At 38.2% G+C, this 22,260-nt stretch overlaps 1 pseudogene; it reads right to left on the reverse strand.

Moving 5' to 3' along the window:
• Nucleotides 1-20,985: 20,985 nt before the first annotated feature.
• On the reverse strand, nt 20,986-21,367 carry LOC100683128 (annotated as a pseudogene).
• Nucleotides 21,368-22,260: the final 893 nt, after the last annotated feature.

The following is a 22,260-nucleotide window of genomic DNA, read 5'->3' on the forward strand; positions in this document are numbered from 1 at the left end:
GGTCATTTCCCCCACTCAACCAAATAAGGACCTGCACTCTTCAGAGCAGTGCTCTGTGCTTGTCGAGGGTGTTTGGCTGCAGGGAACCAGACATGTCCACGGCTAACTGAAAACACAATCAGCCTCTTAGAGCTGAAAGTCGTCTTGTGAGTCGTGTGGTCATTTGCAGGAAGAAACTGCATCTGCAGGCTTAGTGACCTGAGCTGGAGGTGCCTTGGTTTCTTTGTTGTGTCTAGTCCATATTGGAGCTGTGCATCGTGCATAGCCCAGTACCTTGTGCTGCTGAAGGAAAATGGAAGTTTATGTGGAAAATAGTGCTTCCCATGTCTGTTTGCAACAAGAAAGTTACTTAAAGCTCTGGAGAGGCAGTGATTTCCCAATGGGACCCATATGCGAATACGAGAGATGTTTTCATCTTGAGGTTCCCTTCCAAAGCAACAATGTAGTTCCCCTTATCTGTGGATTCACTTTCCATGATTATAGTTACCCACTGTCACCAGTGCTCTGAAAGCAGATGATCCTCCTTCCCACACAGACTAATGTCAGGTCAGTAGTAGCCTTACCGCTATGTTACAGTGCCCATGTCATTTACCTCACTTCATCTCCTCTCATAGGCACTTCATCATCTTATAATATCAGAAGGATGAATGTAATAACATATTTTGAGGGGGAGAGAATATTTACGTCACTTATTACAGTATATTGTTAAAATTGTTCTATTTTATTGTTACTCTCTTACTGTGTCTGATTTATCAAAGATGTTTTCTCATAGATATGTGCATACAGGAAAAAATTATACATAGGGTTAATTATACATGGTACTATCCTAGGTTTCAGGCCTCTCTTGTGGGTCCTAGAATGTACCCCTGTGGATAAGGGGGATTACTACGACTACATCTTAGGCATTCTTTTTTTAAATTTTTTATTTATTTATGATAGTCACACAGAGAGGCAGAGACATAGGCAGAGGGAGAAGCAGGCTCCATGCACCGGGAGCCCGATGTGGGATTCGATCCCGGGTCTCCAGGATCGTGCCCTGGGCCAAAGGCAGGTGCTAAATCGCTGCGCCACCCAGGGATCCCTCTTAGGCATTCTTATGCTGTGTGTCCACTGGAAAAAAAAATGAGCATTGCTGCTGGGTATCTGATGAAATGAATGTCCTGAATAAAGTCACATGAGAGATTTTTACCCAAGAATACTTTAAATCAACACTCATCAACAGCCCGCCCCATGCAGCACGAAGTCCAGGGTCTATCATCTTTAGGCTTTAATTTTAAACTGAGTGTGGATATATCACCTTTATTTCCAAGATTTCTGTTGTTTCACAAGATGAGTTTAGATTTTGTAGCATGTCAAATTAGCAAGCTTATGAAGTGTTGCTATGTTACATAAGAGTTCCAATGTATTCTATAAAAAAATTATTAGACGAACCCAGATTTCAATCCAGAATTATTGTTCAAGTGTTGAACCAAATGAATTTTTGGCTAGCTACAGTTAAGAAGGCCACCAGAACTGCAGAGAAAGGAGCTACAAAGAGCATGAATAAGAACTCTAGTTGCTTTGCCACCTTAGCCCTGGAGAAGTTAAGTTTAAAGGTGTGAAAAAAGAACTGGCTAAATGTGTGATAACCTGAGGTTCAAGGTCTACTCGAAGGACTTTGCATTTAGGTGAAGTAATGTATTCTGCTAACTTTATACTCTACAAAGAAGTGGTAATTTTGAGGTATTTTCCTCCATTGGCATTGCTCTTGGAAGCCAAGTAACTCAGAGCATTTTAAAAGCTTTTTGCCTTTGGAAAGAAAAATAGTTGAAAAAGGACACAATGTTCAGAAAAGTTCTAATGATCAACTAATAATATAAAGCACAATCCACATTATAGGGAATTTTCAACATAAAAAATTGGGTATTCTTCTAGAAGCCAAAACAGTTCAATTAAAATTTTATTCCTGGCATGACCTAGATACCACCCTATGAATTCTTTTTTAGCAGACTAATCCTGCAATGGGTAGTCTGCAGACTTCTGTTTTATTGTGCCTTCCCCCCAAAATGGTGTTTTTCTTTCCCTCTCTCCCTATTCTTGTTTCTTTCCAAATTGACTTGAAACACTAAAACTGTTTTTGTGTAAGTCTTAAACACCGAAATTATTTCTTTAAAATTTGTCTTTGCTCCAAACAAGAAAAGATATATTTGTTGTTGTTGTTTAATGCTGGGTATTTAATGCTAACATTTAAAGCTGTATTGACACTTCCATATATTATCTGTGTTAAAATCACTGTAGACTTCGATATAGGATGTTAGCCTAGTGAGTAAGGCCAAGTGGTGGTAATAATGTATCCCATTGGCTCATAGTCATGGCAAGATTTAGTGTGTTTATTCTTTCACTTACCAGAGACAACTCATGTTTACTGCTCACTTTGGTAAGTGGGACACCAAGGATAAAAAGGTGAATATGACATAACCCTGCCCTCCAGGAAGTAGTAATCTGGCCAGTCTCTCTCGTCATTTTGAAGATTATAAAATAACTGAGAATTTCCCTTAAAAATCAAAATAATGACTCGGTGTCCTAGAAAATGACTTTTAAATTTACAAAATAAAATTTTGATAAAGAATCTGAAACAGGTGCAAAAAGTAGTACATGGAAGGCTCATCCGGTACCAGTAGGAGAGAAACTTTACATTTATATAATGAATTTCAAGATGCACTAAATTATTCCTCTAAGCTATATTTAGATGCTACAAAGTTCTCTTCAGTTAATCCCTGACAAAAGAATGAAACCTTTCAAGCGAATAAATTCTTATGTAGCAAATGTGAATAAACTCAACAGGCTGCTCTAATTAATTCCATTTTCTAAATACAATGAAACTCTCTTCTAACAAAGATCTAAATAGGCAAGGTAGCTTTTGAAAACTCCAATTCATGAGGCTCTGTCATGGTGATATAATAGTTTCAATGCATGACTTTTATTTTTGGTATACTTAAGGACTTGGAGTTGATAAATTGCATAAAAACATATCTTCCTCATCCCTATTTAACTAGAAAGAATAAAAGGCCATCAAAAACTTCCTCATTCTAAGAAATGCATGGTATATTACCATTCTAAGGAATGAATGGGTATATTACATCTCCTATTAATTTGAATTCTGAGTTTATATCAAAGGAAACAGGTGAATATTTCCTATAACTGATGAATTCCCTGTTTGGATTCATGATTTTTGATGTAGAAAGGTGATTTTGTTTTGATTTTTTTTTTTTGGTACTTTTTGGTGACATTTACTTTCTTCAGGATAATTTGAAGGTTTTCTAGGTAATTTGGTGGAGACAGGTCATTTGGAGACCCTACTCTTCCGCCATCTTGCCCCTCCCCCCTGTTTGATGATTTTTGAATGACAAGTTCATGGATCAGTATGGTTATATATTTTCCTGTAGAGCATTATATTAGAGTGAATGTAGCTTAATATTCTAGCAATTCAGAAGTATGCTAAAGATACTTGAGTTGAAAGAGATGTGCATTTTGAAATGTTTATTTGTGAGAAACTTCTCAAAATATACCAAATAATTGCAGTAAACCTGTCTTTTTCTGGCATAGGAAATGCTATCCATAAAAATGTATTAATATTGCTAAATTTTACTGCGTAAAATGTTAAAAATTCCACATTGTATTTGTATGACTAGATATTTAAAATTTTTTTCTTCAAGGGAGGGAGGCAGGGAAGGCCGTCCGGAGAAGAGAGGTACATTTGATCCAAAACAATAATAAACACTTTTGGAATATTCCAGTCTGAGATCTTTTGTACCACATTGTATTGTGGTGACCACAGGTAGAATTGGTAGAGGGCCATATCGAAGAGAATATTGATACCTCTTGGAATAAGGGTTGGCAGTTTTTCAAAAAGTGTTCTTCAAAAGTACTACCAATCCTCTTGAGATGTACTAGGGGGAGGGAAAGCCCAAATACCCTTCCATATTGAAGAGTAGATAATTGTGTGATGTGACTTGAGTAGCACCAAGAATATCTCCACTTTTCTAAGTTTTCTTAACAACTTGCAGATAGGCTCATTGCTTAAGGTCCTACTGATGACAGATACACTGAGTTTACAAGTAAATGGGCCCTGAAGAAGCAAGATGTGTAGACCCAACTTTATCCTCTTAGTACCTTCATTTCGTCATAAACTCACACATATTGGACCAGTGGGGACGTCAGGAGAATGGCGATCTGAGGGACGTGGCTAAAGTAAACTGAGTGTTCCACACAAGAAAGGGGGCACCAGAGCCTCCTTTCACTTTGAACAGCTTTCCTGTGGTGGAATTGATCATTTACATTTACGTCATTGTGTAATACTTGGATAGGGAGAGATGATTGCCATTTCACTTGAGTTAGGGAATGATAGTTGAAGAAGGAAGCCAGGCTTACTTCCCAAAATATCAGGCATCATTCTCAGTGGCAGACATTATTCATGATCCATGTGAGATACAATAGAAGTAGATTTACTGCGGAGAAAATGGATAGTCCAACAATTTAATGCTGCTAGTCCTCTTTTCTTCATTAAACTACATTATGGAAATACAGAGATGTTACCTTGAAAAACATGTTGAATATCTGCTAATCCTTCATTGCAATGAGCCATTAGAAGTTTGATAGGTATAAAATTTGATAGGTACTTGACAGGTATTCCGAGAGGGGAATATGAAGGTGAAAAATCTGCCAATCACTTTTTGAGAGTCATCCAATCTTTTGCTCAGGAAATTCATGTTTATGTTGAAAATGGTGTTAAAATTACAAAAAAAAATTTAAATTTTGTCAAGAATGCCTAAAGATTTTACAATGGAATTCATCTTCCAGACCACCTATTAAATAGAAGTATAAAATGTGGGCTTTTTACTGCTGTCCACACTTTCTCCCCCCAGCAACCTTGTAAGGAAATAAAGGAGGTTTTTGAGACGATGTGCCTAGGTAAAGAAAGACTATTGAAAATCTCAAAAGGGAAATATTGCTCAAGGACTGGATCTAGAAAAATGTTGAAGTCTTATTGAATGTGCTCTAGAACTATGCTCATGTTATCATCACTCATTCAGATAAAAACAGCATTTTATTCAAGAGTATACTAACAAGCCTATGAATAGAGTGAATTATATAGTCAGAACCACACAACCTAATTGTACCCATTTCTTGTACAGCTCAGAATCAAACTATTTCAACGTATAGCAAGTTTTTTTTAAAAGATATTTATTTGAGAGAAGGGAATGAGTGGGCAGGAGGGGCAGAAAGAGAGGGAGAAGAGGGCTCCCCGCCCAGTGGGGAGTCTGTCACAGGGGGGGATCCATCCCAGGACCCCGGAGATCATGACCTGAGCCAAAGGCAGATGCTTAACTGACTGAGCCACCCAGGCACCTCTTTCGCAACTTTTGTATATGGATTTTATCTTTTGCTCAAAACATATGAAAGTAAGTTATACATAAAAATCGATGCAGTGAGAAACACACTAATCTATTGTGAACAATTTTTGAGCATTCTAGTTAAGTAACTGTTCTGTAAGACATGTATTCTCCTGCATCTGTCCTGAGGGGACTTAGTGTTTGTGACTTGGGGTGTCTTGTATGTGGAGAGTTCAAATTATGAAACTCATTGTAGTTAATTGAATGCCACCTGACTTTATTTTAATGAATATTAGCAGGGTGGTGCATTATTTCTTCCAGTCTGAATAGTAAACAGAGGTGTATATTGTATGACTATTTATGAACTGAAATGTAATAATTTAATTCATCCCAGATGATTCTCTGGAGATTTAGGAATAGCAATTAGGGAGAAATGAATAGTAAATGACAACCTTTTGATTCTTAACTGAAATAAGATTATTTACTTATAAACCACTGTTATTCCTAAACTTGTCTAGCTACCTTGTATTTACATTTATAAATAAGGGGATGGGGAGTGGAAGGGAGAGGATGAGGAGAAGTAAATGATAGGACTTTAGAATCAAAAGAAACAATACACATTGGACAGTCACTTTTTGATTTATAGATGAAGAAACTAATGTCCAGAGAATTTAAATGCCTTACCACACTCCACATGTAGTTGTGACTCTAACCCTAGAAATCAGGTCCTCAAAATCCCAGATAAAGGACACACAATACATAACAAACTCAAGAATGGAGAAAGATAATTTATATGTTTCTGGAAATTTTTTGTAGCTTATGCCTATTAACTTAACCTACTGAATCTGTGGACCGTAGAGAGTTGCTGTGCTATTGAAACTTTTGTCACACCATGACATGTACATGTTATTTTACAGGCCCACAATTTGATTTTCAGGTAAGAAATTAATATACAATAAGAAAGGAAGTCATGAAGCATTTTGCAAGCTTGCTCTTTGGTGTATGTAATGTCTTGTTAGAATAAAGAATTACTTTCTTCCTTTATGGTTGAGTTTTGGATAATGTACAAACAATATGCATCACCAGAGAGCTCTTTGCAAATATAGGAACTGAATTTTTCAGAATTTCTAGGAATTTTGTGTTTGATTGTTTAGTATTGCATAATATCTAAATCTCAGTCACATGTCTAAGGATAATGAATGTGTACTTGGAATTTCCAATGGATTAAAGTGATTTGCTGCAATTAAATCAAAAAACAAACAAACAAACAAACAAACAAACAAAAACCAACCCAAAACACCTTATTAGTGACCAGAAAGCCTGGAAGATGTAGATCATTACAACATAGATACCACCTTCATTCATCTTATTCTGGTTCATCTACTAGTCAGGTTGCCCCAAACTAACCTAGCTGTTATTTATTCATTTTTTAACAAACTATATTGCTTGTCTAATATATACTACATACAAGGCTCTGGGGATAATGAACAAGATAAAACCTCCATTTCATGGTTCTCAGAGCCTAGTGTGAGTTATAATAAAGAAGTAGAAATAGACAATTTCAAGTAGTGATCTGTTCTATGATAAAAAAAAATCAGAGTGAAAGTTTGGAGGCTAACTAGAGAGGAGGAAAGAAGACTAAATAGAGTGAATGGTCAGGGAAGGTCTCTTTGGAAAGGAGCCATTTGAGCAGAGTCCTGAATAAGTGAGTAAACAAGTCATGCAACAATATAGCAGAACATTCCAAAAAGAATGGTGTGGGCAAAAGTCCTGCATAGCAATGAGCCTGTCCTATTATGGGAGCAAGGAGGAGGGAGTAAACAGGCAAATGGGAAGGAATTAGGTTGAGGGGTAGTCAGGGACCAGATCAGTTGGGGAGAACTCTGTTCATAGGGCATTTGCAGTGCCCATCTTCTCAGAGATTTCTCCTGAATGCCAAGGACTTTACATATAGATAGATATGAAATAGTTACTTGTTCCCTATTTAAGAAATTTCTGGGTAAGCACTTTGAATACTTGATTTTACAAGTCCAAGGATGAAGAATCTCTGTTGTGAAGAAGGTACATAACAGGATGTTAGGGGGCTGACTTGTGTGCTACCAGAATGTATATGCTGAAGGCTAACCTCAGTACCTCAGAATGAGACTATTCTTGGGGATCCAGTCTTGAAAGAGGTAACTCAGTTAAAATGAAATCATTAGGCTGGGACCTAATCTGATATGATTGGTGTCTTAATAAAAGGTTAGGACACAAACACAGAAGACTATGCGAGTACACAGGAAGAAGACTGCCATCTCCAAACCAAGGAGAGAGGTCTAAGGAAAAACTCCACTAGCCTCTTGATCTCAAACTTCTAGCCTATGGAACTGTGAGGAAATAAGTTTTTGTTTGAATCATTTGGTCTGTGGAATTTTGTTATGGCAGTAGTAGCCAATGAATGTATCTGGAGTCATCAGAATTTTCTGGTTGGGGTAATCAGCCTTCAAGATGGTGGCTCCCAATGGTCCCTGCCTCCTGACACTCTTAGCCTTGTATGATTCCCTCATGCAGAATAGAATTGATTCATGTAACCTGTAGAAAATGGAAAATAGTGGTGACTTCCAAGGCCATGTCATAAATGACATTGTGGCTTCCATCTTGCTTTCATTTGAATCATTCACTCTGGAGAGGAAAAAAGCCAGCTGCCATGTTAGAAGGACACACAAACAGCCCTATAAAGAGTTTCACAGGGCAACGAATGGAGGCATTCTGACAACAGCCAGGTACATTACTGGAGGAGCCCTAGAAGCACACACTGCAGCTCTGGCTGACATCAGGATGACAGCCTCATGAGAGATCTTGAGCCAGAACCATCCAACCAAGCTGTTCTCCAATTCCTGACCCATAGAGATAGTTGAATAATGACTGTATATTGTTGTTGGGAACAGCTAAGACTGGGGTAATTTGTTACATAGCAATAGATAAGTAGTGTAATAAAGAGAAAGGCACTCAGCAAGATAGCCACATTCCTTCTTGTGAATCTGAAAGTAGGTCAGTGGAATCTCATTCAGGCTGAATTAAAGGAAAACATTTTTGAGCTTCACTGCAAAGGGAAAACCCAAGCCTAGAATGACATTTAAAAGGCCTAACTGAAAAAAATAAAAAATAAAAAATAAAAGGCCTAACTGAATTTTTGGTGAAGGTCTTTGAAATCTGGGCTTCTTAAAAATTCTGGAAGAGTTTCTAATGCTAATAAAAACACCTACAATTTATTTTGCTGTGATTCTAAACACATGTGAACATGTGTTTAATTTAGTCTGGAAGATGGTGATTCACTCTGCAGTTTCTTAAAGTTTGCATAGCTTTCTACAATTATCAGGTCTGTTCCCCATGGAATGATAAATAAGATGTGTTTTGTTTTTATGGCACAGATGATGCCTCTGCAAAGTAGAATGAGATGCTCTCATTTTAACATGCTTTTTGATTTTGCATAGACTACTTATATGAAGAAATGAGCAGTTGAAGGTATCTGCACATAATTAAAGTGGATATGTTGACTGCACTATGGGTATTTGGTACAAAAACTCCACCTTAATTATCAAATTGTAATTTGGAGACAAATGAGATGTCTGTTGGCTATAAGTAATTACAGCTTTTACAAAAAGAAATGAACCATAGTCTTTGATAAAGTTAGGATGGATTTGATCTCCTTTTGAATTTTAAAAGGGAAATGAAATTTACTTTCTTTCTCTTATTACGAGGTTCATTAGTCCAATAGTCTTAGGCTGTTTTCATTAGAAACAATGTACGTTGTTGGACAGTAAAGCAGGAGAGTCAAGTTGAAGGCCTAGGTTTGCCTTTTCCTGGCTACATGTGGCACTTGGAGGTCTCTTCTGGATGGAGACTGAGGATGGAGAGCATGTCCCATCCCTCTCATATAAAGGATGTGTGCTCCACTTGCCCCCACACAACGATGTGATAATGAGGACACCAGCATTAGCCCATCAAAGCAAAAGAGCAAAGACAACACAATGGAAGGAACAGCAGCACAAACTTCAACATGGGCCCGGAAGGGAGACAGGCACAGGTTAAAAGAATAAGTACCTTGATACTAATCCAATGTATACATGTATTAGGATATGCAGCAGGGAGAGGGTAGGGTAAGGGACACTAGGATGAACGGATGGTATTCTTGTAGCAAAAACATGGGAGGCAGGTTGTTAGAACATTGGTAGTTGAAACATTGGAGTTACACCAGCTTTGGTTCAACTTCCGGTCCCACTATTTACTGATCAATAGTGTGATCCTGGAAGGTTGTTATGATAGTATCACAAGGTACCTATCACAGTCTGACTTACATGTTAGAGATACAAAAGGTGCTAATTCCCATTCATTTCCAGATGGGAAGCTCACATTCTCTGTGTTTGTTATATCCTTGTCCTTCTTAGACTCTGCCCTGTGTGGTAATGGGACTTACTTGAACCTTCTGTTCTCAAAGGCTAGCTTTGTTTTTTGATTTGTAAAAGATGGCGGCTTGTAGCCAGCAGGCATTTTTTGCATTTCCAAAGGAAGACACCACTTTTGGGATATGTTACTTGAAAGGACTAATAAAATGTGACTTTGGAATCTGATTTTTAAGTTATTTTTTAAATGTATGTATATAATGTGTATGAATGAGTTTCCTATTATAAGAAATGACCACCAACTTAATGGCCTTACAAGGCACATACTGATTCTCTTGCTGTTCTGAAGGCCAAAAAATCCAAAAATGGATTGGCAGGGTCATGTTCCTTCTGGAGGCTCTAGAGGAGAATCTGTTCCCTTGCTTTTTCTAGCTTCTAGCAGCTGCCTGCATTTCTTGGCTCACAACTCTACTTTCTGTATTCAAACTCAGCAGTGTAGCCCCTTCCTTTCCTCCCTCTCTCCTTCCCTCCCTCCTTCCCTCCCTCTCTCTCTTTCTCCCCTTCCATTAGCACATCTTCTTCTGACTCTTCTGCTTTTACAAGGCCTGTTGTCATTACATTGGCTCCCCCTGGAAAATTCAGGCCAATCTACCCATCTCCACATCCTTAACTTCACATCAGCAAAGCTCCTTTTGCCATGTCCGTAACATATTTACAGATTCCGGAATAAGGGTATGGACATCTTTGGTGGTCCATTATTCAGCCTACCACAGCCTACTGACTAAAGGCAGTTAGAAGGAATTCTCTTACTCAGTCTTTCTGTTTTATTCAGACCTAGTGATTTAAATGTTGATTTTTTTTTTTTTTATCTAGAAACACCACCACAGAGACACCCACAGTAATGTGTGACCAAATTTCTGGGCACCAGTGGATCAGTCAAGTTGACCCATAACTGTCAAATTCTGCATAGAGTTCATATTCTATCACAATAAAGCTAAATTAATCCTCACTATAGAGGAATGTAGTGCTTTACTGTCCTGATCTAAATGCATCCATCCTGAGAGATGTCAACTGGTTTGCCATATTCCATGAAAGAACATCATTCCCTGTGCCACTATTGGGGAAATTTAGCTAGATGATACCGGTTAAAGTGTGGCTCTGGAAACTGGCTTAGTGAAACTGGAAAGTAGTAAAAATATTTTCTGTTTTGCCATAAATACTTCCCTGTGATATGAACAATTTGAAATTTATCTTGCGAATGTAGAAGAAAGACAACCCAGAAGCCAGAACAGACGTGTGTGCTTTGGAGCAAGGCTGGAGAAATGGCACAACCGCAATTGCCATCCTGCATCTTAGAAGCTTGGCAGTAGCCTTACATCATCTTCTGTTTCTCTCTGGTTTTGGATCTCATGGCCTCGAAAGTTATGCACATCAAGGCCCTGACCTGCAGAGTAAGAACACAGTCAGGGGACCAAGTTTACTTAGGGAATGCAGGGTTTGGGGCAGAAATTGGCTGAGTTGGCCTGCAAGTACCTCTGTGTTAGGTTGCTTTGTTAACATTGCCTATGTTAATGATTGGTAAAAGGTAGGTGTGGGTGCCCTGAGATCTCACTGCCCCTACACCCCCTCTTCCCTCCCAAAAGCACACTAACAAAGGAATAAAGAATCACTTTTTGTTAATAGAACAGTTCTTGGTGTTTGTCAATGAAACTTTGCTTCTTCAAGTTTCAGATTCTGACCCTTATTAAACCCTAAGTATCCTGGGGTGATTGATACCGACATTCCCTAGAAACTGGTTTATTACTCTGTTTTTAGTGACTCATTCAGACAGTAGTTCTTGGTCTATTTAGCAACAGTCCATAGCCATGGCTATGGCTAGTCCAACAGTCCATAGTCCATAGTTTCATCTTTAATATATTTGAAGCCCAAACAACCTCAGGACCAAGCACCATGGTAGATGCCAGGATCACATGCAAACATGAATATAATGTGTTTTTTGCCTTGGAAGAGCTAATGTTTCTTTAAGGGCACATAACAAATGTAAGAATTATGTCAAATCTCAGTGGTAGGGAGAGTGACATTTAATTTTATTAAATTGCAGCTGTGCATACACACTAGCTCATTGTGTCTCTGGGTGGCTTCATCTTCTGAAGCTATCATTTCCCTCCATCCTTCTCCCTCATGCATGCTCTCATTTTCCTGCTTTTTGTCTTACCGGATTTATATTCTCTGATTTGTCTCACGTAGCCCCAGAGTTACCCATTGCTTGACAGGGTTGCCAGAGGTAATCTGTGTGTGTTAGTGACCTGGCCAGAGCCTAACCACATAGCCACTTCAGTCCTCTGGACTTTTATTTAGTTTTAGAGGCTTTATGAGAGAAAGAAAGAGAGAGAGAGAGAGAAAATGAATATCTCAAGCAAACACCATGCTGAGCATGGAGCCCGGCATGGGTCTCTCAGGACACTGAGATCAAGACCTGAGCCAAAGCCAAGAGTTGGATGCTTAACTGACTGTACCACCTGGGCACCTGTTCTCAGAACTTTTAGACCAGTATTGCAATATGTCACCAGCGGCTACTGAGCCCTGGAGGTGTGGCTGGTCCAAACTGATAAGTGATACAAGCACAAAACCCACAAGGGATTTCTAAGACTTAGTATGACAAAAATGAAAAAATCAATAATTTGTAATTCTTTTAAACATGTTGGGTTAATGCCAATGTTAAAATAATTCCTTCACTTTTTAAAATAGCTATCAGAAAATTTAAAATTATGTAATTTATGTAATACATGTATTACATAAGATTTAAAAATTAAGAGCACATTATACTTCTCTTGTATAGTCCTGCTTTAAGGCAGAGGTCAGCAACTTTTCCAGTAAATGGACAGATAGTAAATAATTGTGAGTTTTATCATAGATACTATGTAATGAACCAATGTGGCTGTATTTGTGAGTTGTAGGCCAAATCTGGCCTGCCGATTTGGCCTGTGAGCCAGAGTTGATGGACAGCTGATCTGGACTGGATGCAGTAGGTGTCTCTTCTCTCCAAGGATGTTGACTCGAGTTGGTTTTTTGACCTCTGCCTCTACTTGAGTCATTTTCATTAGCAAATTCACACATCTCTCTGCAATTCCAACAATGCTCTATGTTTGACCATTCTCACATTGTACAACAGTCTTGGAATAAAGACCCATGTGTGATTGTCCCCATGACAGAGTCATGATAGCAGCTAAGTTGTATACAAAACAGACTATGATAAATGTTAAAGCAAAGTGCTTTGATACAGAAGATTGTGCTATGGGCATGAGATGGTGACGTTAGGTTTGTTTTTTCCCTTGGGAGCACTTTTTGATTTGATAGTGGATATACATCTTCGTGTGAATATCCTGCATCAATCACACATTTTCTCATTTACTTTTTAGAACCTGTGAAGTGTTACTACATTTTACAAGGAGACAGTGACTTAGCCTAAGTAATGAGCTCAAAGGAACATAGATTATAGAGGCAGGGATGGGATTGGGACTAGGGCCTGAGGCCAGAGCCCATATTCCTTTTTGTTAAGTTGTATGGCTTCCCATGAAGGTCCTGGATGTCTGACGATAGAAGTTGAAATCTCAGAATGGGTCATAAACTAAGAAAACTTCACTAGGCCTTTGAGTTAGCTGATAAATTAAAGGCTATTCAGAATATATGGTCTGGGATCAGCTTTTCTTCCTTAACTCATCATTTACGTCAGTAGGTAAACTGAGCACAAAAGAATCAGACTTTGAAAAGTTAAACACTATGTGTAAATAGTAGGCACAGTGGCCAAAGAAGGGAGTAATACCTACTAGCTGTTCTTCTATTATCCCCAGGACAGGAGATCCTAATATCCTTTAGTCTGGATACCACCTTGGCGTGGGGTGCCTGGAGTAAAGTGTGGGATTGGCAGTTCCTCTTAGGTCACAGTTGACATTTTTGAGTCCAGTTATTTAAAAAACAGTACTGAAGAGGCTTTTAAACAGGGAACTTTATGTGTACATTTTATTTTATAGTCAACCAGGCATAACTATATATACTACTGAATTCTAAAAACAGTGAGGATCCCACATCAATTTCTTTCTAACTAGTGAAATCTCTTGGCTTAATGGTTTTGAAGGTTTTATTGAGGGGAAGAGGTAAAAGGAAATATAATCCATTCTGAGGTTATGATAAAAATCAATCCTAGAAAAACGTAGGTTTGAGTATATACACCCAGTTGTATACACAGTATCAGGTGATAAAGGTCCTTGAAGGCTACCCATAGACTGCATTCTTAAACTCTCGATGTATATTCATTGTCCCACATTTTCTGTTGATGCTTTGATCTAATCTCTATTGGGAGATCTGCCTAAATTCGCCCAAGATTCCCTGGTGCTCAACTCCCAGATTAACACTATTCACACCACACTGGTATTGAATACACGCTGTCTGTGATTCTTGTAAAATCTATTTGATATCTTGTAGCACATGCTTATGTCCTTGCATTAAGAAGAGTGGTGGAAAGTTCAGCAAATGAGTATATAGTTTTTAGTTATCCTGAGATAGTAGTGAATGGAAACAGTTGTCTTTTTCTGAATTCAGGACAATTTTATTGGTTTCTTGGATGGTGGAGACTCCTTCTTGTCAAAGATCTAAATATTTGAAGAATGATTAGGCTGGCTAAATTTACTCCTTAAAAACTTAAGGTGTAGATTTAAATAGCACAGAGTTTCATCAATCCCATCACCACCCTTCCCACAGATAGCTATAAATAGTATCGGGAATTTGTCTACTATTTGAGAATTAGAAAATACACCGATATGGGCTTTTTTTGTGCGTCAAGGTGGTGATGTTGGATGGATACTTGGAATATTTGAGAAGTTGCTTAAATAAAAGCAATTGAATCCCATGCAAAAAAGCAAAAAACAAAGCCATGAAAAACCAAAACCTCCCTCACTAATAAGCTTTTCTGAAAGCCTGGTCAGTCTCAGTAAATCCACTGCAAGAAAATGAAATGCAGCCTTTTCTTACTGTGAGATTTGGAACACGATCCTAATATGGCCATGAAACCACCAGTCAATAGTTTCTCATGCTGTGTTCGACTTGGTTAAAAGATCGTTCATTATGGAAAAGTCTCCTTACCTTGGCAAACAGTCTCCCAGTCTTCTGTGCTCTGGCATTTTAGACTGATGATGTAGCACTTGGAATATGGACCTGCCTTTCCCAGGTGACATTGTCCTCGTGCATCTTTGTGTCCCTGACTCTAAGCACACTGACTTGTATAGTAGGTGTATTGGATGAATGAGTAAATAGATAAATGCTAGAAGAAGGGCCAAAAGAAATCAGTCCCATCAGATAGCTAAATGAAGGGCTTCAATGTCTGTGAAAATTAAATTCACTCTTGGTGAAAATCTTTGGCGGATTGCATAGATGAGGACCTTGAGTGGTATAATTAGTGATTATTCCTGAGTACAAATCCTGGCACTGCTGCTCTGCTAGCTGTATGACCATGGGCAAGCTATTTAACCAGTTATTCTATGCTTTAATTTAGTCATCTGAAAAAGGTGATAAAAGTGTATTTATACATTGTGTTAGTTATGTTACCTTAATTAAAGGAGTCAACATTTGCAGAGTGCTTGTCATGTAAGAAGTGCCATAGAAGAGGTAGTTGTGGTTAATGTTGTTGTAATTATTGAATCTATATATTTGGGGTAAAGAGAAATGAACAAGACAAATCACATGCCCTGCTCCACTTCCCAAAATTCCATGTGCGGGGATCAGGAGGTGCATGGGAAAAGTTACAGGAAGAACCAGACCGACATTAAGTTAAAATACAAAAGCCACATATCCCTTTTATTTTGCCTTTAATCAAGTTTTGCTGTTAACATGACTCCCAGGTTTGCTGATTTGGTCCACAAGTAGACTGCTTGGGTTTCTCTGAAGCAGAATGATCCTGCCAAAAAACAAAAACCAAAACAAAACATTGGATTTGATCCAGAGAGATAGATTTCAATTCAGACTTCAAAATCTCGCATTAAGCCTTTAGATGTCAAAAGGTTTCCATTTATCTTACCCTGGTATTTTATTAAATTACCTCAATCAATAAATTTTTATTGTGTACCCTGTAAGAATGCTATTATACTAAATACTTGGACATAAATCCTGGCTTCATAGGGAAGTGATGAAAAGTGCCTGAGCAGAAGACTACACTACCTCACCTTTAGCTTGATCCTAGAGGACAAACCTAAAACATGCCTTGCCTCCCTCTCCACATCCCCCACACGGGTATACCTTAGTGTCTACAAAAGTACAATGAAATGGTTGCTGTGTGGCTTCTCTTTGCTGAATATGTATTCACGTAGTTTGTTACACAATCTAGAGAAAGTTCTAAGAGAGAGTCCCTGAATATGCATAAATGAGGCTCATATCACAAATTACTTCTGGGGTATTTTTATTGGATATTTTGATGAAATACATTGTCTTGGGGGTCAGTGTGGAAGTACTTGCTCTTTCCTAAGGGATAAGCCTAGAAAATTGATACTCAGTGCAATGCTGCAAATACGTATTGAGCACCTATTATGTGCTAAGTGCTATGAACATACGGAAGTAAAGATAGCGATTCATCTCTTTCTAAAAGAAATTTATAAGGAATAGAGTCTAAGTAAACCTAAACATACCAGATTTTGTGCTGAGTTCAGTGAAAACCTGCTCTTTGCTTAGCTTTTCACTTTTTACTCAGACTTACAGAATAAATAACAAAGGAGCTAACTTTTTCTCCCCATATAGGTGTCTTAAAAGTCATTATGGGCACATGTACTGAAATATGAACCCAAATGTCCAAGTCAAATTCCCCAAACTTCTGCCAAAGTAAAGAGCAACATGTTATTATTTTATGCATATAAAAATATAATACCTGCATTGGCCCTTTTAGGTAGGTATAGTGTGAAAGTGATTTTAATCTGATTTCTTTACCACTCACCAAGAACAAGGCAGACAAAAGACATAAGCAGAAATACCTCTGAATCTATTCCAATCTGTTAAATAGGTATCTGTGAGATCAATTTATTTTCAGTTGTGTACCCGTGAGTAGAAAAATGATTAGTATTGCAATTTAACTCTTTGTATTAAATGAGAATTACTACAGTCACCTCTGTTGAAAAAAAGAAAAAAAAACAACCAAGAATTTTTATAGGCCTCCTTAGTTGGAAACAAAATTCTGTCAGCAATTTTATACTTCAGTTAGAATCAAGATCTAGCTTCCCCTTAAGCTTTCAAATGATCAGCTTTCATGGTAGACCTACACTGGACCCTGTTTTTTGCAAATCTCTGCTGGCTCTGGCCTATTAGCTTCTGCTCCATCTTCAGCTGTAACATGTGCCTCCATCCTTTCTCCTCTGGGCCCACTGGAGATAAACATTTCCATTTGGCTTAAGTAACTTTTTGAGGGTTTCCCTGCTACTTAGTGATATTGACTTCCTCTGCTTTACACGGAAATGTCTGTTGATCCTGGCCTTAAAATTAAAAAAAAAAAAAAAGCCAAGGAAAACGCTTTAAAAAGCAAATAAGCAAATGCTTTATACAATTAAAGCCACCAGCAAAGGAAAACCTGCAATTCCTTCTCAAAGTGGAACTGGGTACTCTAGAGATTTCATTCAATTTTATTTTATACCTAAGTAAATCTCCTTCCTAAATTTGCCAATTTCTTAATAGTAGCCTTAATTTGGACTCCCAAGGATGTCAGGAAAACTTAGTGCACCACCTGGTAGTTGTCTAATAATGCATTTAGTTAAGAGAAGTTCAAAGCAATATTTTTTTAAGTCTGCTTGCTTCTGGAAGGAATCTCTTGAGCTGAAAGGTAAGAGAAGTTAGGGATTTCTGTAATTCCTCTATCCTAACATGTAATTTGTGACCTTGAGCAAAAGTGAACTGCAAGACAGAGCCCTCCCCACCCACAGTTTGACTTAACTTTGCCAGCTTTCACAGATGAGACTATAGAAAATGCCTATCGCAGTCTAGGAACGTATGCCATGAAACAATCCTTGGTTTTACCATTGGCTTATTCACATGCTTTGCCATGAGTGCTCATTCAACATCTCCACATGCAAGCCATTTTCAATATCTTCATAAAATAAGTCAGATTTTTTTTCAAGTTGCTTTCTAGTGACAATGTTAGTGGTAGTATTAAGGGGTATTGATATTTAGCAAATGCTTTACCAACCCCTTTTAATCAGGTGTTTATGTTAAGCATAAATAAGACATTTTCCTATCCTCACAGACCTTACAGTTTTAAAGGTTTATTTTTTTGAACAAGTATGGACAGATACATAATGATAAAGTCTGCTACAAGGTAAAAAAAAATGATAGAATTATGACAGCTGGGAGGAGGCCTCGGGGTACAGAATGACAGAACAATTCACCTGGGAATGTAGAAGGACTCTGGAAAGGCAATCAAGGGGGAAAGTCTTTTTCTTTTGACCTAGAAACTCCTCTTGCAAGGTGAACAAGATGGCAAAGGACATTTCAGGCAGAGGAGTCAGCAGAAGCAGGGATATGGAATATGAAAGAACATGGGATGTTCAGGGCTAGGTCATTTCGCCTGTAAGAGCTGGAAATAGCTGGAAAGGAGGTTTCGTAGTTTATCAGGTTCAGTACTTAGAGTTTTCTCCTGCCAGTAATAGGCAGCCCTCAAAATTGGAGAGAAGGGACATGATATGACAAAAATTTGAGAATGATGAATGGAGCCACCATGAAAGGAAAGCTTAAATATTTTGATAGCTGTGGTTAGAAGATCTAGAGCAGTTAGTGGGCATTTGGATCATTTCTGCTTTTTTGGTATATGAACATTTGTGTACAAGTCTTTGTGGGGGTGTATGTTTTCATTATTCTTAGGTAGACTCCCGAGAGTAAATTGTGTAAATAAATTTATATTTAACTTTTTAAGAAACTTTACAACTATTTTCCTAACAACTTATTGAAATGCCTAGAAATTCTGATGTATCTGATACTTTAAGTTGTGATTCAGGTTCCATTCTTAAAACTGTTGGTCCTTTCAAACAAATTTCCTTCCCAGTTCTCTCTCCCTCTCTCTCTCTCTCTCTCTGCTCATTCTGGGGGTGCTGGCAGCCTGCCTAAAACCTTCTTTGTAAAAGTTGAATGAGTTTAGAGGCATTTTCTCCAGCAAAGACTATTACATAATTGCTTGTTTTTATATCTTTTAAGAAACGCGAGTTTTAAGATAGTAGAGGAATGAATATCATATCCCAAGTAAGTTTACTTTTTTTTTTCCAACTTGGAGGAAGAAAATGAATCAGTTGAAGAAAAGATAAAAAAGATCACAACACAAGAAGCTTTTCACTTAATTTTCAAAGTAAATATAAATCTACACCAGGCTCTGCTATAGCAAACAGGTTCTCTTATATATGTATATGTAGGTGTGTTGCATCAGAAAAAAAAATAGATACTCTCAACTTACACACAGTGAATGGATGGGATCATTTCTTTATACAAGAAGTACTTATAAACTTATTGGAAACTAGGGGCTATGTTTTAGACTTCTTGTCAAAATTTTAAAATTGAGGATTTTTGGAATATCTCCTGAGAGCACCCCTCCTCCCAGTAGCCTTAAGAATTAATGTTTTCCATTTGGTGTTATATTCCTTCCTTAAAAGAGTGAAGTGAAGAAGATAAAAAACAGTCTTAGACTCAGGATACCAGTATCAAGCATCTTTAAAAGTTTTTTTATTCTGAGATCAAACAGAACAAACCAAGGAAAGAATAGAAGCAAATATCCAGTTCACTGGCTTGCATACTTTATCTGTTAAGGGGTAGCTGGGAAATATTTTAGGATCTGTGCACCATACAGTCTCTGTCACAACTGCATACCTGTGTCCTAGAGAAATGCCCAGGAATAAGCACGGCTATGTTCCATGAAAACTTGATTGACGGATGCTGACATTTATATTTCATGGAATTTTCACATGTCAGGAAATGTCCTTTGAATTCTTTTTCAACCATTTTAGAATGCAAAAACTTTTACCTCATGGGCTACACAGAAACAGCCGGAGGCGGGTAGGGGGGGCGGCGCTACTTTAGCCGGTGGGCGGCAGTTAGCCACCCCTACCATGGAGAGTTCCCTTACCAGCAAGTGTTCTTTGCCTCTCTTGAATTTTGCCAAGCGCACTGATATCCTTTGTACACCTACAGTATCTGGCAGATATTGGGGGATAAATATCCCTGGCTTCAGTACTTGATATTTTTTTGCTTGGAAATATCTTCAAAAGTTTGTTGTTTCGGTTTATCCAATAGATTCTACATTTACATTAGACAAAACAGTAAGTTTTCCAGGGAAATTCTCCTATCTCCACTGTAAAGCCCTTTTTCCTGGGTTATGTGTTTTAACTCCTAAAATCACTCTTGGAACTGCCTTCCTCATCTGAAAGTTTAAAATTGCAAAATAAATTTTCCCTATGGAAATGCAAACATTCACTTACTAAAGTGTATAGAGAAATTACAAAACTTATTTCTTTTTTTTTTCCAAGCCAAACTGTATCCAGCTTTATTAAAGATACTTTTCATAAACAATCATGGTATTTCAGGCAGGACATGGGCGGACGATCGTTAACAGTATACAACAACTTTCAAACTCCCTTCTTCAATGGACTACCAAAATCAGAAAGCCACTATAAAACCCAATGAAGTCTTCATGTGATGCTCTGAACAGGGAAAGTTTAGAGTGAGGGTTGACAGTTCACATTTAGCATGTTGTTTAACAACTTTTCACAAGCCAACCCTGACTTTCAGGAAATGAAATGAAAATGGCAGAATTATCAATCTGAAAATCCACAAGCTAAAAAAAGGAACTCTTTTGAGGGACACCATCTCAGTGGTGACACTGTAAAGTCCAGATTGCCTGACATACTGGGAACCATTTCATGGGGTCAGGTTCAAATAGGTCTCTGGGTTTAAGGGAGTCAAGTCTATGCTGAAGGCAGAGAGGGAGAAGAGGACATAAAAAAATGAATTTTAGTTTTTCCACACCACCAAGGTGGCTCATGTGTGTCAACATCAAGGAATCCCTCCTCCTGGGAGCCAAGAGGAAGTTTCTCAAAACTAGAAGGGGAAGGTGTTTTTCCCTCTTGTTATCAATCTAGCTCCGGAGATATCCTATTAGTGACAATATGCCCTTCCCCAAAAACAACAATGAAGTGTTCCGTGTGCTAACAACATAGCTTAAAAAAAAAAAAAAGTAAAACAAAATTCTGCATTCTTATAAAACTTGATAAAAAATAGTATTTCAAACTGTACAGTCACCAGAAGTACACAGTTATCAATAATGCACACACTTCACTTGGCATCTCCAGCACCTTCAGCTTTCTGTGCCTGGTCTGTTTTGGCATCTCCATTTTCTGCAGGGTTATTTCCATCCTTGCCAGCATCAGCTTTCCCCTTTTTCCCTTTGGGTACCTTCTCTCCCTTCTTTGCAGGGGCCTTTTTAGGCTTGGGCTCTAGCTTTGAAGGAGCAGGTTTAGCAGATAACCTTGCAGATCTTCTCTGTGGCTCATCCTCAACCTTGGCTTTATCTCCTTTAGCATCCCCTTCAGCCTTTCTCTTGGGCATGGTGGCGACGGTGGCGGGGCGTAAGCGATGGAGCGGGGATGTGGTGGCACGCGGGCTTTAGCTGGTCCAGGGGTCGTTCTCACCTCTTCTTCTTCTTCACACTGCTCCTACAAATTTATTTCTTAAAACACACACATACACACACACACACACACACACACAGACACACACACACACACACATACAAGCAGTTAGGGGCACCTGGCCGGCTCAGTCGGTTGAGTATCTGACTCTTGGTTTTGGGTCAGGTCATGATCTCAGTATTTACCTTGGATTTGGCTTGGGATTCTCTCTCCTGTTGGTCTGTTCCTTCTTCCCATATGCATGCACACTTTCTCCCCCTGCTTCCCCCCCACCCCGCCTCTCCCAAATCAATCAATCAATCAATCAATCTTAAAAAAAAACCCAAGCAGTTAGTTTTAGCAATCATGATGCAGAATATGCTTGATTTCAGCCAAAAGGCCAAAAAGCCATATGATGCAAAATAGAAAAGGGACATCAATTTGCTAATTACTCTTTCTGCTCTAATATCATCCAGAATTCAGTCTCTGGAAATGGTGTGTGCATAATGAAAAGGATTGAAGTTCCATGATTTATGTTGTGTATGGAGTGAGTTAGGACCTCTATATTCACTGAAATTCTTCACAAGTAAATAGTTTCATGGACAACTACTAAAAGTCTTGAGATTTGCATTTTAGCTTTACTAGGGTTCCCAGACACATAATAAAACTCTACCATAATTTTCAAATCACAGAAGGTTATATTTATGTTTACATTTCCCTGGCCATTTTGGTTTTTACCTAGGAAAATGAGACCAAACAGGGAGAATTACAGTGTCTAATTAGTAGATATCACAAATACCTAGTGATATTTTGACCATGAAATATATTCTT

The sequence above is a fragment of the Canis lupus genome, chromosome 1 (genome assembly GCF_011100685.1).
Source record: "Canis lupus familiaris isolate Mischka breed German Shepherd chromosome 1, alternate assembly UU_Cfam_GSD_1.0, whole genome shotgun sequence".
NCBI lineage: Eukaryota > Metazoa > Chordata > Mammalia > Carnivora > Canidae > Canis > Canis lupus.